The sequence below is a fragment of the Pinus tabuliformis genome, chromosome 8 (assembly GCF_031772625.1).
Source record: "Pinus tabuliformis cultivar Carrire ecotype Pingquan chromosome 8, CPIR1, whole genome shotgun sequence".
Lineage (NCBI taxonomy): Eukaryota > Viridiplantae > Streptophyta > Pinopsida > Pinales > Pinaceae > Pinus > Pinus tabuliformis.
In genome coordinates, this window is record NC_142294.1 from 490,377,689 (window position 1) to 490,392,117 (window position 14,429).

The following is a 14,429-nucleotide window of genomic DNA, read 5'->3' on the forward strand; positions in this document are numbered from 1 at the left end:
GTCAATCAGTCTATGTATAGATGAGCTATGGACCATGTATTTTGACAGATCAAAGACATAGGATGGCTTTGGAGCTGGGTGTGCCTTGATCGACCCAAAGCATAAGAAACACTTAGTCTTGAGCCACTTGGAGTTCGAGTGCACAAACAACATTGTTGAAAACAAAGCACTAATTTTAGGCTTGCAAAAGGCCCTTAGCCTCAATGTTGCTACGCTCAAAGTGGTAGGTGATGGAAAAATAATGGTACGATAGGTACGTAAGACCATACACTGTTTATCGCCTCATATCAAAAGTCACTAGCAAGTGGTATGGAAACTAATTTCTAACTTCCAAGAATTCAATATCATTTTTGTGCCAAGAACGCGTAATGCAGCTATCGATACCTTAGAAAATGCAAGTGCTAGCATGTCACTACTTAGGGATAGATTTATTGTTGAAATTTTGTATAAGCCTTCTATCCCTGATAACATAACTAATCTATGTGCTTTTAATGATGATCAAGAGATACCACTCTTCATGTACAACACTGATGCCTTCAAGGATGCAGCGGTTTATGAAGATGAGCATGAGTAGTCCCTGCAAGATGCAGTCGATGACAAGAAAGGAAACCTCATCCCCAAGGGTGTGGTTTCTCTCAAAAGGCTCTATGACTTGCAGAACCATTTTCAAGGGTCAAGAAACAACAAAATCCGCAACTTCACCATGATGAACAAGCAGATCAATCTAGGAACAAACCACAATATGAAGTTCAATAGTCTTGGTATGTGCTGCACACCGCATGAGTGGCAAGCTTTTGTCCACTTGTTCAAACAGTATCAGGATGTGTCCTCATGGGCATGTGATGGCCTAAGTACATACAACACGTGAAGAATCCATCACGTGATTCCAATCAAAGAAGGGGTCAAGACATTGCAACAAAAAATGAGGAAAGTACATCTATCATTTGAACCCCTAATATAGAAATAACTGTTTAAGTTGTTGGATGCTCAGATCAGTTACAGAGCTAGTTATGTTACATGGGTTTCTAATTTATGTTCTATATGTAAGAAATCCAGAGGAATCTGCTTATGCATTGACTTCTGAAACTTGAACCATTCTCGAAATGAAAACAACTACCCCGTTCCATCATCAGAACCTATGTTACATGAAGTATCTGGAACAAGAATGTTGTCTTTGCTTAATGGTCTTTCGAGATACCACTAGGGTCTGGTAGCGAAACCTAATAGTCTGATACTGGTTTAGGAGAAGCTTGGCCCACACACGTACCATCTGCAATTACTTGGTGGGAGGGTTGACAACCTTCCTGCCAATGGCCAATATCTCAAACTTTGTTTTCTGTAGGTCGAAGTGTGCTCAGCACCATGTACATAATTTGTTTACTGCCTGTTATTTGTTCACTTTTCTTACTATTTTTGTTTTGTTTTTTTCTTTCTTTCTTAGTATCATGCTATTTTTGGTTTTTCAAATAAGTCCTACCCTCTACAGAGTTTTGGCTTTTGAATGAGTATGTGGCTAAGATCCAAAGAGTCTTGTGACACTACAACACTTGGTCAGTCCTGCGTTCGTCTCCTTAGTGCTTGTTTATAACCTATGGTGGATGAAGTATTGATGTAAAATACAATCCGTCTGCAAAGGAAGCTTGGGTCCAACCATGAACCCATGTCCACACTGGGAAAACCCATGCCTGTTTTTAGCCTTCTGTTCTGTGTGTTCAAGCTCATCCAACTAATAGAAATGGAGAAGAGGAAAATCTAAACGAGAAAACCTATGTCAGAGGACTTACATGCTTCTTTGAAGTAACAACCTATTCTACTCTCAAAAAGTTTGGATCCCTCTTCTACCCCAAAAAATAAATAAGTGCTTATGCACAGTTCTTTAAAAAAATAATAAGGTGAAAGAAGAGAAAGGCTTCCTGCGTAGAGAGGTGAAGCATGCAACTCCACCAGGGTACTAACAAGGCTCACTGTCAGTGGAGAAATGCATGGGTTCCTGTGTGACTCCATCAGGGTACTTTCTAGGGATGCTAGAATCGGAGCAACACTAGAGATAAAAACTTATACTCTGAAGTTTCTTAAGTCGTGAGCCAAACTACCCTTCCCAATTTTGAAATAATGTGATCAAGCTAAACTTCTTGTTGTGTTTAATTGAGTTGGCAAAAGGTGAACCATGTTTGTCCATAGGGTAAGTGGGGAAGCCGAAGTAACCTGCACAACAATTCAATACTCTATAAAAGACCAAGGACCTATGCTATCAGTGGACCAGAACAGAGAAGCTCGAATTCAACTTGTGTGTCGCCAAGTGTTGTAGCGGCTACAACACCCTCCAAAATTTGGCTTGCACCCAATTTGAGAGCCTCCTTTGGATTTTTCCTTGATGTTTGCAAGAAATTGGGCTCATCCCGTGATCCCATGTTTATTCCTGGCACCCTCCTTGCTTGATTGATCTGATTTAAACAGGAACGCAACAAATTACAGAGATAACCGTAAACATAGAGATGCAGTGGAAATAATACTTCATTTCATTAATGTAAAATACTTAAATATGCTTACAAACAATAATGGAAATAAACTAGCTAGGGTGATGGTAGCTTATCTCTGAGAAGAGATGTGGCGACTACATGCCTCTAAACTGTGTTACAATGAGGCTTGAAGGCCTATTTATTGTTGAGAAACAATGGAAAACCCTAAACATCCAAAAACCTAACCATAAAAGATGAAATGCCAAACTTTGGGCCTCATTTGGGTAAATTGGTACATCAACTTCCTGGGGTCGTAACTTTGGCATACAATCTTCGTTTGACGAGTAGAATATCTCGTTAGAAAGTTCTATCCGAGATCTACAACTTTGGGAAGAGAAACAATAGTTCATGGCCCCGTGTTGCTCCTAGGTTTCCCAAAAATGTCGTTTAGGGCCTCAAAATGGCTCCGGAAGTTCAGGACCTGAAAAAATTGATAAAAATAGTAAATTGTACAACAACTAAGGAAACTGAAAAGCTGAAAGGAACAATGGTCGGGGTCCAAGTTGACTTGGTTGGTGGCCACCAATATCCACCTAGATCATCCTCCCCCCTTAGGAAGCAATGGTCCCCATTGCGTTGAGTTCCTCCATGAGATGAGGAAACTTTTGCTGAACTTGGTCCCTGGTGAAGGAGTTGGCCTGCTTTGGCAACTCGATATAGTTGGATATTCTGCTAGCGAGTGTGCTTGATCTATGTGTCCATTATATAATCAATTTTAGCTTGTTCCATGCAATCTAGATTTAACTCTGTGGGTGTGAGCTGTTCTGCAATGTCGGATGTGTCTAGTAATGGTGGAAAGTATGGCCGAAGGCAGTCCACATTGAACACTGTGTGCAGGCTAAGGAAAGGGGGAATGCTGAGCTCAAATGCATTGTCTCTGACAACCTTGGTAATGGTGTAAGGACCATATCGGAGTGGTCTGAGTTTCTGATAGGCTCCGGTAAGGCGTTCTTTCTGCAAATGCAACCAGAATTTGTCGCCCACATGAAACTTGTCTGGCACTCGATGTTGATCATGTCGCTACTTATACTTGACATATGATTTCTCCAGAATGTCATGGACCTGCTAGCAAATATGTTGGATGTTCTCAATGAAGTTGTTTGCCTTATCTGTTTCAGACTAGAAATGAGTCTAATCTACGTGAGTAGATGCAAATGGCATGACCACATCAATGTGACATAGTGGCTGGAATCCCAAGCCTACCAGAAAAGGGTTGTGGCCAGTCGAGCTATGTAGAGTCTGATTGTAGCTGTGCTAAACGTAGGAGAGTCTCTCATCCCATGTGCATGGATGCTTTGAGTTGTACATGTGCAAAATGTGTACAATCATCCTGTTGACAACCTTTGTTTGGCCATCATTTTGAGGATGGAAGGCTGTGGACTTAGTGAGTTTGGTGTCTAGCATCGAATAGAGACTAGACCAAAATGTATTGAGGAACCTGCTGTCTCGATCTAGGATGATAGACTGTGGGATCCCAAAGTGTACCCACACTCGTTCAAAGAAGAGTTTAGTAGTGGCTTCTACTATGATATTCTTCTTGCAGGCCAACATAATGGCCATCTTTAAGAACCTATCGACGACCACAAAAATAAAGTTGCTTCCATGCTTAGTGGAAGGAAGGCCTGACATGTAATCCATGGAGATGGATTCCCAAGGTCGACTAGGGGTAGGGAGCGGGGTATAGAGGCCTTGCTTCTTGATGGTCAGTTTGGCAATGGTGCAGGCAGTGCATGATCTGATGTACTTCCCGACATCTTGTCAAAGATTCGGCCAATAGAAATACTTCTGTAGTATTGCCACCAATTTCTCAACCCTGAAGTGCCCAGCAGCCCGATTGTAGTGTGCTTCCCAAATAATCTTGGCATGCTCACTTGAAGGAACACAAAGGTGACCTCGATGGCATAACAGGGCATCCTGGAGGTGAAAATCTAGAGCATACCAACCCTCCAAGAGTGTCTGGTATGTGTGGCCAAATTTTGGGTCACTTTTGTAGAGAAGTGGCCAATCAGAAGTCTCGTGCTCACAAGAGTCGAGCACGGTGTTTAATGCCATGATTGATGGTTGAATGAGGCAATCTACAACGTTATTGGTGTTGCCCTTCTTATACTTGATATTCAAATGGTACTGTTGCAGGTATGTGGACCACTTCTGATGGCGATCATTCTGAAATTTCCCTTGGGTTGGTATGAATTGGAGGGGTTGGTGGTCTGTGTGGATGACCATTTCCTTCCCAAAAATGTAATGTTTCCATTGTCGGCAGGCTTGCACAATGGAATACATCTCTTTGTCATAAGCGGGATACTTCTGGACTGTGTCTGAAAGTGTCTCACTGTGATATGCCACTAGATGCCCATGTTGAGGAAGGACTGCCCCAATAGCATAGTCAGAGGCATTTGTCTCGACCTAAAATGGTTGTTGCAAGTCTGGCAATGCAAGCACTAGTGTCGAGCAAAGGCACTCTTTCAACTCTGTGAATGCCTTCTATTTAGATTCAGACCAAAAGTATTTTGCTTTCGCTCCTCCCTTGGTGAGTTGACTCAAGGGCCAAATGATATGAGAAAATCCCAAAATGAACCTGCGGTAGAAGTTGGCAAGACCCAGAAAGCTACGGAGTTTATTTAGAGTGGTTGGAGAGGGCCAATCCCAAATGACTTGGATCTTGGATGGATCCACATGCACCCCCTGTTCATCAATAATGTATCCGAGATACTGAACCTGGGTCATGCCAAAAGTGCATTTCTCCAAATTGGCACATAGCTTGTGTTGCCGCAGTGTTTCGTGAACCTATTGGATGTGGTGGAGGTGCTCTTCCCAACTCTGGCTGAAGATCAGAATGTCATCCAAGTATACCACTACAAATGAATTGGTGAATGGCCACAAGATGTCATCCATTAGCCTCATGAAGGTTGCAGGGGCATTCATCAATCCGAAAGGCATAACCAACCATTCGAAAGGCCCTCCTTGGCTTTAAGGGCAGCCTTCCACACATTGGAGGGTTTGATTGGTACCTGGTGATATCCTAACTTCAAATCAATCTTGCTGAAATATTTCGCCCCCTTCAGTTGGTCCAGGAGGTCATCAATCAGTGGGATCGAGTACCTATTATGGACAGTGATCTTGTTGACTGCCCGATAGTTAATACAGAGTCTCCAAGTTCCATCCTTATTCTGTACCAACACGATCAGGCTCCCATAGGGTGATGAACTCAGACGGATGTGACCTTTAAGTAGAAGCTCCTGAATCTACCTCTTAATTTCATTGTTCTCTAGAATGGAGCGTCGATAGATTGGTCCATTGGGCAGTAGCGCACCTAGGGTCAGATCGATGGAGTGCTTGACCTAACAGTGCAAAGGAACCCTTGCGGGGGAGGTGAAGATGTCCTTGTACTCCTCCAAGACCTTGTCCATGTGTAGTTGTCATGTCGAGGGGCCCTGTCTGGAGGTTGTGGCCACCATCTTCTTCTTTCCTTGAGGGCATATCATCAGGAATTTTTTTTTCCTAGTTTTGGAAATGAGCTTACTACATTGTTTTGTAGTAACAAAAGAGATGACAGTAGGTGGTGCTACCTCTGGTATCCTATACAACTTATTTCCCAAAGTAATAATAACAGCACAGAGCCTTGATTCATACACAACATGTTGCTTCCACAAGTATGGTTGTCCTAATAATACATCACAAACTTCAAGGGGAGTAATGTCACAAAATACCTCATCTGTGAAGGGATTGATGTTGTATGGAAAGTGACACTGCTGGCTCACGCGAAGATCCCGTCCTTGGTGAAGCCACCCGATGGTGTACGGTTGTGGATGTGTTATGGTCGGTAAGCCTAGCTACTTCACAAACTCTGCCAAAATGAGGTTCTTTTGGCTCTTGCTGTCGATAATGAACTATAGTGGAGATCCCTTTACCCACATCTAGGAGCCGAAGAGATGCTCCTCCTCATCTGGATCTTTGGGTTCCTCCTTCTGGATCTTCGTGGTGGCAATGATGGTGTTGGGCTCTGCATCGATAATCTACTTCCCTTTGTCATTCCCCTTGTCGGGTTTTGACTCAAAGTCAGAACATGCATCTGATTCTGAAACCTTTAGCTCAGCCACCAGTGACTACTTGGCCCGACATTCACTTGTGTTGTGAGTGGGGCTCTTATGGAACTCACACCATTTTATCATGTCCTTTTACGGCTTCATGGTGTTGTTCTTTGCTTGCAACTTTGGTGGGTTGTCCGGGGATGCCCCGCCTTGGCTTTGTCCTTTGTTCTGTGGTTTGGGGACACCTTTCCCTTGTTTTAGATTCACAGATCCAAAGTCTCGCTTCTTCTGGTTAAACTTATGCTCGACCTTGATGGCATATCGGTATGCTGTGCCAAGCGAGGAGATGTTCAGGAATTATATTTCTTCCTGGATGTACTTGTGTAGGCAGCTGTGGTATTTGATTATCAAATGCTGCTTCAAATCCTTCATACCTAACTTTGTGCGAAGGTTATGGAAAATATTGGTAAAATCTGGCACGTTTTGGTCCCTTTCCTGCTGCAGCGTGGTCCAATTTATGTATTGATCCTCATAGCTTCCGACAGGGTAGCACTGCTCCTTGATGGCATTCCGGAATGAATTCCAGGTGGGTGCAGCTGTAAATAGTGAGCCAATATTTTCATCCTTCTGCTCGCAGTAGGTTTCCCACCAGTCCTTGACATGGGGGGCTGCTTTGAGAAGAGCAAAAACAATCTTTTCCCGACTCAAAAATTCATGAATAGAAAAATAACCGTCTAGCAGATTTAACCATTTATCTACAACATTTGCATCTATCCCACCTTCAAATATGTGGATTTCAAAATTAACGTGTACCTTAAAGGGCGTGGCGTTTCCAGAGTAGCTGCTGGAAGCTGATGCGTCGCCTCTAGGTAGCCATTGAAGGATCTGGGCAAAGTTGTCCATCATCGCATTCCTTTGTCGTTTGAGGGCTTCTTCCAGCAAGATTTTGGTAGGATCGTCTGCCCCCTCGTCTTTCTTCTCATCTTCCATGAGAGGTCATCGGGATTTGTGAGGTTTGCCTTGCAAAGGTTCGACCAGTTCAAGCCCTAACTCGTTATATCTCGACCTCGTTGGGGACATGCAAAGAAAGAAAGGGAAAAAGCAAATCGCTCTGATACCACTGTTATGGATTTAAATAGGAACACAACAAATTACAGAGATAGCCATAAACACAGAGATGCAGTGGAAATAATACTTCATTTCATTAATGTAAAATACTGAAATATGCTTACAAACAATAATGGAAATAAACCTGCTAGGGCGATGGTAGCTTATCTTTGAGAAGAGATGTGGCGGCTACATGCCTCTGAACTGTGTTACAATGAGGCTCAAAGGCCTATTTATTGTTGAGAAACAATGGAAAACCCTAAACATCCAAAAACCTAACCCTAGAAGATGAAACACCAAACTGTGGGCCCCATTTGGGTAAATTGGTACATCAACTTCCCGGGGTTGTAACTTTGGCATATGATCTCCGTTTGATGCGTACAATATCTCATTAGAAATATCCATCTGAGAAATACAACTTTTGGAAGAGCAACATTGGTCCAGTTTCCCCAAAAAACGTTGTTTATGGCCTCAAAACGGCTCCGGAAGTTCAGAACCCAAAAAAACTGCTAAAAATAGTAAATTGTGCGACAATTAAGGAAAATGAAAAGTTGAAAGGAACAATGGTGGGGTTCCAAGTGTTGGCATTATGATGCATGTGTTGTACTTGATGGCAACCCTCTCGTAGAAGAACATCTCATGTACATATAACTAGATGAATCTACATAAGAGATATCAAATGCAGGACAACTCAAAGGAATCAGATGATAGTTCTAAGTGTGACAAGTTAACTTTGCCATCAAGTCCAAAGGGGGAGATTGTTGGCATTATGAGACAAGTGTTGTTCTTGATGGCAAATCACATAGATGACAGATCATAGTGCAGCAGGTCAGAAGCAAGGAATTGATGATCAGACTACAAGAATGATGAGAAAATATATATACGCAGGTTCATCGTGGTGAAGTTGCGTATACACGCTGGTTCAACACTTCCAAGTAGCATATGCACTCTGATGCATGATTTTGATGATACAGTTGGTTCTGAATATTGTTGCAGAGTTCAGTGTTCTAATTTGTGTTCTGGTGACTGTGTGGTTGACAGGGTTTCAGTGTTTCAGTGATTCAGAAATTGATGATCATGCTAGTATTGATTTTTTTGTGCTTCAATGACATTTATGGGTCCAGTATGAAAATTTGATGAAACATGGCCTTCAGATTATAGTGTTGTGCTTCAGGAGTATCCAGTCTGAAAATGTATGAAATGTGGTCCCTGGAGGATGAATGGAGATTGTAGGCAGGCGCCTACGTACTAGTACATCAGCTAGTACAAGAGAAAAAGGGGTGGTAGCTCCCATCCAGGATAGTCTGGAAAACAAGAGAGGGTTGTAGCCCTCTACAGGTAGAAGCCTGCGTACTGGTATAAGACTGCACCAGTACAGAACTATTGTAAAATGAAGTTTCTTATTAAAAGAAGATAGAGACGACTTGCAGCAGGTGGTTTTTACCCACATTGGGTTTCCACCTTATATCATGGTGTTCATGTGTGCTTCTTGTGTGTGATGATCTATTCTATTTTACTGCACCTGCTTACTGTACATATGGTTAATGAAGTTCTGATGCACTAACTAAAGATCAAAATTTAATGGATTAACTGAATCATAAGTATTCTGGATATACGCTAGTTGCATTAGACACAGTTGCATATACACGCGGGTTCCATTAATTGAAGTAGCGTATAAGTATGGAAATGAAAAAGTTTTATTGATTTGATAATACTGATTCACGCCCCCTCTCAGTATTATTTCCAACAATTGGTATCAGAGCAGGTCCTTTGGTAGAAGCTTGATCGCTTGAAGGCGATCCGTGGAACAATGGGAAAGAAGCTTAAGAAGAAAGCGCCTAAGCAGAAGAAGACATCTCAGAAGAACTATGACAGTGGGAGAATCGATTAGGGATTATGCAGATGCACTTTAGGTTCAAAATCATTTCAGAATGAAGATGAACTATCAGGTATGAATTTGTTATCCTCTGATGTTCCAACTATCTATCCATTTGAAGGTGATGTAAGTGATAACGAAACAACTGAATGTGCTCTTATGGGTGAGCATGAAGGATATCAAATAGAGGCAGAATTTAAAAGGCTGTCAGACAAAATTAGAGATCAAGAAGATCTATTGAACATAAAGGATGGTGCCTTCAAAGAAGTTGCTACCAGACTAAAGGCTCAACAAGAGGAAGGAAGCAAGGTAAGGAAGTTATTCAAGGGAAAATATCAAAAGTTGCAGGATCAAGTAACATCTCAAAGAAATGAAGTCAATGAAAAGAACACAACAATCAAGAAACTCAGAGATAGATCCAGTTATTATGAAAGTATTGAAGCTACGACCCTCTCGCTAAAGGAATAACTTGAAGGAAAAAAGAAGTAGAACAAAGATCTAATCCAAGCTATTGAAAAACAGGAAAACAAAGTTATCAGCTTAAAATCTCAGCTGGAATGTGCCTTCATAATTTGTCAAATGCAGCAGGATCTGAATGAAGAACAAGAAAAGGAGATTCTCAAACTAAGGCAACAAATGGAAGAAGGAAGAAAGTCTGAAGAAATTTTGAAGAAGCAATGTCTGGAAAAGGAAGAACAACTTCAGATTGAGGTAAATATCTTAAAAGGTAAATTAGAAGAAAAGGATAAATTGTTGCGATTTCAAGATAGTACTAAAGCCTTGGATGATATTCTTAGTAGTCAAAGGTCTCCTGCTATCAAGACTGGTCTTGGTTTTCATGAATCTGTTGAAGGTGAATCTAGTTCACAAGGTGAGGAGATGAGAGAGATGAGAGGTCAACCCCATCAACAATCAAGGAAAGAGATTCTTTTACTCCTAACTATGGAAGTAATAGTCGGCCATTTACTCAGATGAATAATATTGAATGTTATGAATGTCATAATCTTGGACATGTTGCAGCTAGATGCAAAAGAAGAATGGTTCAAGATCATCACACAGAAATATCATCACATTCCAAGTATATTAATGGATATTGCTTTGCTTGCAATATGTTTGGTCACAAAGTTACATATTGCTACAGAAGGAATATGAAACATGTAAGATGTTATGCATGCAACAAGCTTGGACATACAACAAAGGAATGCAGAAACAAAGTACGGGCACCATACCAAAAGAAGAAAACATCATCACGCTTGAAGATATGGAAGAAGAAGGAAGTACAGTCAGAAAGATGTGGCATAGCACAATATAATCAGACACAGCACAGCACAGACATAACAAACTCAGGGGGAGCTGAAAGTGTAAAACTTCAGTGTCCTGAATCTCATACGCAAGTTTCTTAAAGGGAAGTCACGTATATATGCGAGTTAGACACTGCAAAGTCGCGTATATGTCAGTCTGAGGAAAAAGCAGTAGGGACAGGCTTAGAAAAAGGGTCTGATATGATTCAGTCCATTATTTGCTCTATTGGTTAATAGTTACAGTCTGCTGAGGATGTGTGGAAATGTTTTGATACTTGTAAGATGTTTAGAAGTGTTTTGATCCTAATGATGTCTTGATTCTTATTGCTGATATATGCATGATCAGATCTAACAGGTGGCACAGGTTGAGGGGGAGCATATGCCTTTAATAATGCATTGTTGGCATTATGGTTAATAGTCCTTGGTGATGATGTTTATATGTCTAAATGATATATCTTGCTATGAGTTGTCCATGATAAAATCTCATATGATTCTTGGGGTTACATAGTTGATGTTCAGATCAGATCTGTGATGATGCATATATGGTGTTTACATGGTGATCTTCATAAGGATAAGGAGAATTACAAAGCTTGATGACGAGTTACTCATACACGGCTGTCATCATATGCATAAAGATCATATAATGCAGTTATGATGCAGGTTTCCTATAATTCTTGGTGCTCATGTGGATGAAGTCTTGTCTTGAGTTCTAGATACATAGTGCTATATGCTGGATACATGGAGATGCATTGTTGGAGATATGATGATGATGAGTTCTTACCTATATGATGATAGGTTGATACTCACATATGTTGATTGATGATTGTCAGATATTCTCGTGTAATGTTACATGGATGATGTCATACATATCTTGATGATGATGAGATGACTATGGTGTTTTTCACATATGATATAATGTGAATAATTTTATAATGATGATCAAAAGGATGAGTTGATCAAAGGGAGAGATTGTTGGCATTATGAGACAAGTGTTGTCCTTGATGGCAAATCACACAGATGACAGATCATAGTGCAGTAGGTCAGCAGCAAGGAATTGATGATCAGACTACAAGAATGAAGAGAAAATATATATACGCAGGTTCATCGTGACCGAGCCGCGTATACACGCGGGTTAGACGTTTCCAAGGCGCGTATGCATATACACGCACTTTCATGCAAGGAAAAGTGCGTATATGTTGGAGAACTTACTTTTGGTCCGTGGTAGTTAGTCCTCGGTATTTGAACCTATGGTTTTGGACCATAGTATCTCGTCAGATGTGTTGATCCCAAGTATTGGGTCCATGGTATTGGTTTGTTATGGTTTTGGACCATGGTATTGAGCAAGGCCTAAGACTATAAAAGGAGAAGAAGATCATTAGGCAAGGGTATCAAAAAAGTCTTGAATATCTGACGTAGGATGAGATCCAGTATGCAGGTTATGGGTTTATGATGCATTGCGTGATCTGAGCTAAGGAGGGATCTCACCAGTTGATGGAGAACAAGATCTAAGGATAGATCGGGATCAAATGGTTTGAAATGAACTATCTCTATATGGTTGATTATGTTTATTCTAGATCTGTATACTGACGCATGTAATGATCTTAACTGGGTATAACTTAAGTTTGAAGTTGATGCAAGTCATGATTGAATATTTATAGATATGTACGCGGGTTGGCTTTGGTGTAAGCACGTATGTACGCAGGTTTGGTTCATTGTAGTAGCATTTACAATTTGAGCTATGATGTTTGAAGTTAAAGGTGGTTTTGGTTGTTGATGAGTTCTGATGACAGTTTAAAGGTGTCAGTATTCTGCATATCCTGTTTGGTTGATTGTGTTTAGCTTCAGTATTGATGGATGAGAACTAATATTAGATCAGGATCATAATGACTCATATTTATGTGATCTAATGGACTAGATCTGGGTGCTAACACACATATTGTCCTTGTATATGTAATAATCTGGATATGTCTGAAGACAGGAAGTGCATCAAGTTATAAGTAAGCAATTGATGACATATACGCTGGTTCACCAGGGTGAAGTTGTGTATACACGCTGGTTCAACACTTCCAAGTAGCGTATGCAATCTGATGCATGATTTTGATGATACAGTTGGTTTTGAATATTGTTTCAAAGTTCAGTGTTCTGCTCTGTGTTTTGGTGACTGTGTGGTTGACAGGGTTTCAGTGTTTCAGTGATTCAGAAATTGATGATGCTAGTATTGATTGTTTTGTGCTTCAATGATATTTATGGGTCCAGTATGAAAATTTGATGAAACGTGGCCTTCAGATTATAGTGTTGTGCTTCAGGAGTATCCAGTCTGAAAATGTATGAAATGTGGTCCCTGGAGGATGAATGGAGATTGTAGGCAGGCACCTACGTACTAGTACATCAGCTAGTACAAGAGCAAAGGGGGTGGTAGCTCCCATCCAGGACAGTCTGGAAAACGAGAGAGGGTTGTAGCCCTCTGTAGGTAGAAGCCTGCGTACTGGTATAAGACTGCACCAGTATAGAACTATTGTAAAATGAAGTTTCTTATTAAAAGAAGATAGAGATGACTTGCAGCAGGTGGTTTTCACCCACATTGGGTTTCCACCTTATATCATGGTGTTCATGTGTGTGATGATCTGTTTTGTTTTACTGCCCCTGCTTACTGTACATATGGTTAATGAAGTTATGATGCACTAACTAAAGATCAACATTTAATGGATTAACTGAAACATAAGTATTCTGGATATACGCTAGTTGCATTAGACATAGTTGCGTATACACGCGGGTTCCATTAATTGAAGTAGCGTATAAGTATGGAAATGAAAAAGTTTTATTGATTTGATAATACTGATTCACCCCCCCTCTCAGTATTATTTCCAACACCAAGTGGACTTGGTGGGTGGCCACCAATATCCACCTAGATCATTGATCATTCACCAAACATCTTTTAGCATGTTCGTCACATTGTGATGCTTGCAGCCATGTCCTGGCTATGCACAATGTCCCCTTTTGTGTGTTCAAAATGTATCTGCTATGTAATAATTTATCACACTCACACACGAAGTTGTATGCACTATTGCGTAAGCATCATTATGGTCGTTCAATGATCTATCACAAGTGTCGCGCTTGTCGCTCACACCATCAGTCAGTCACACTGAGTATATGTTTTCTTGATGGTTTTAGGTGTCTTGTCGTCAAATCATGTTGAGTGTGTGGTGCAAGGTCGTGTATGTACAATTTCACTCGCTCACAAACTTACTCATTTCGTAGAAATTTTGACGATCAGATCACCCTCCAACATCTAGACCTTCGATGAGCTGCATTTCATAGTTTCAACCCTCAATGATCATGTACAACTGCCTAGAATTACGTAGAGCTTTAGTTTGTCTCCTAGGTAGCCTGCACTGTGAAATCCTGGAATCAACCAGACTGAATGTCACCCAAAAGAACGCAGATGTTGCTCATCATGTCCTCTCAATTTGTGCCACAAGCAAGAAGAACCATTAAGCCTCTAGCTAGTTAACCAGAGAGTTTGACTAGACAGTAACCCTAGGCATAACTCCTCAAAAATATTGCAGAGAAGCTGCTAAGCAAGAACACTTTTACTAAT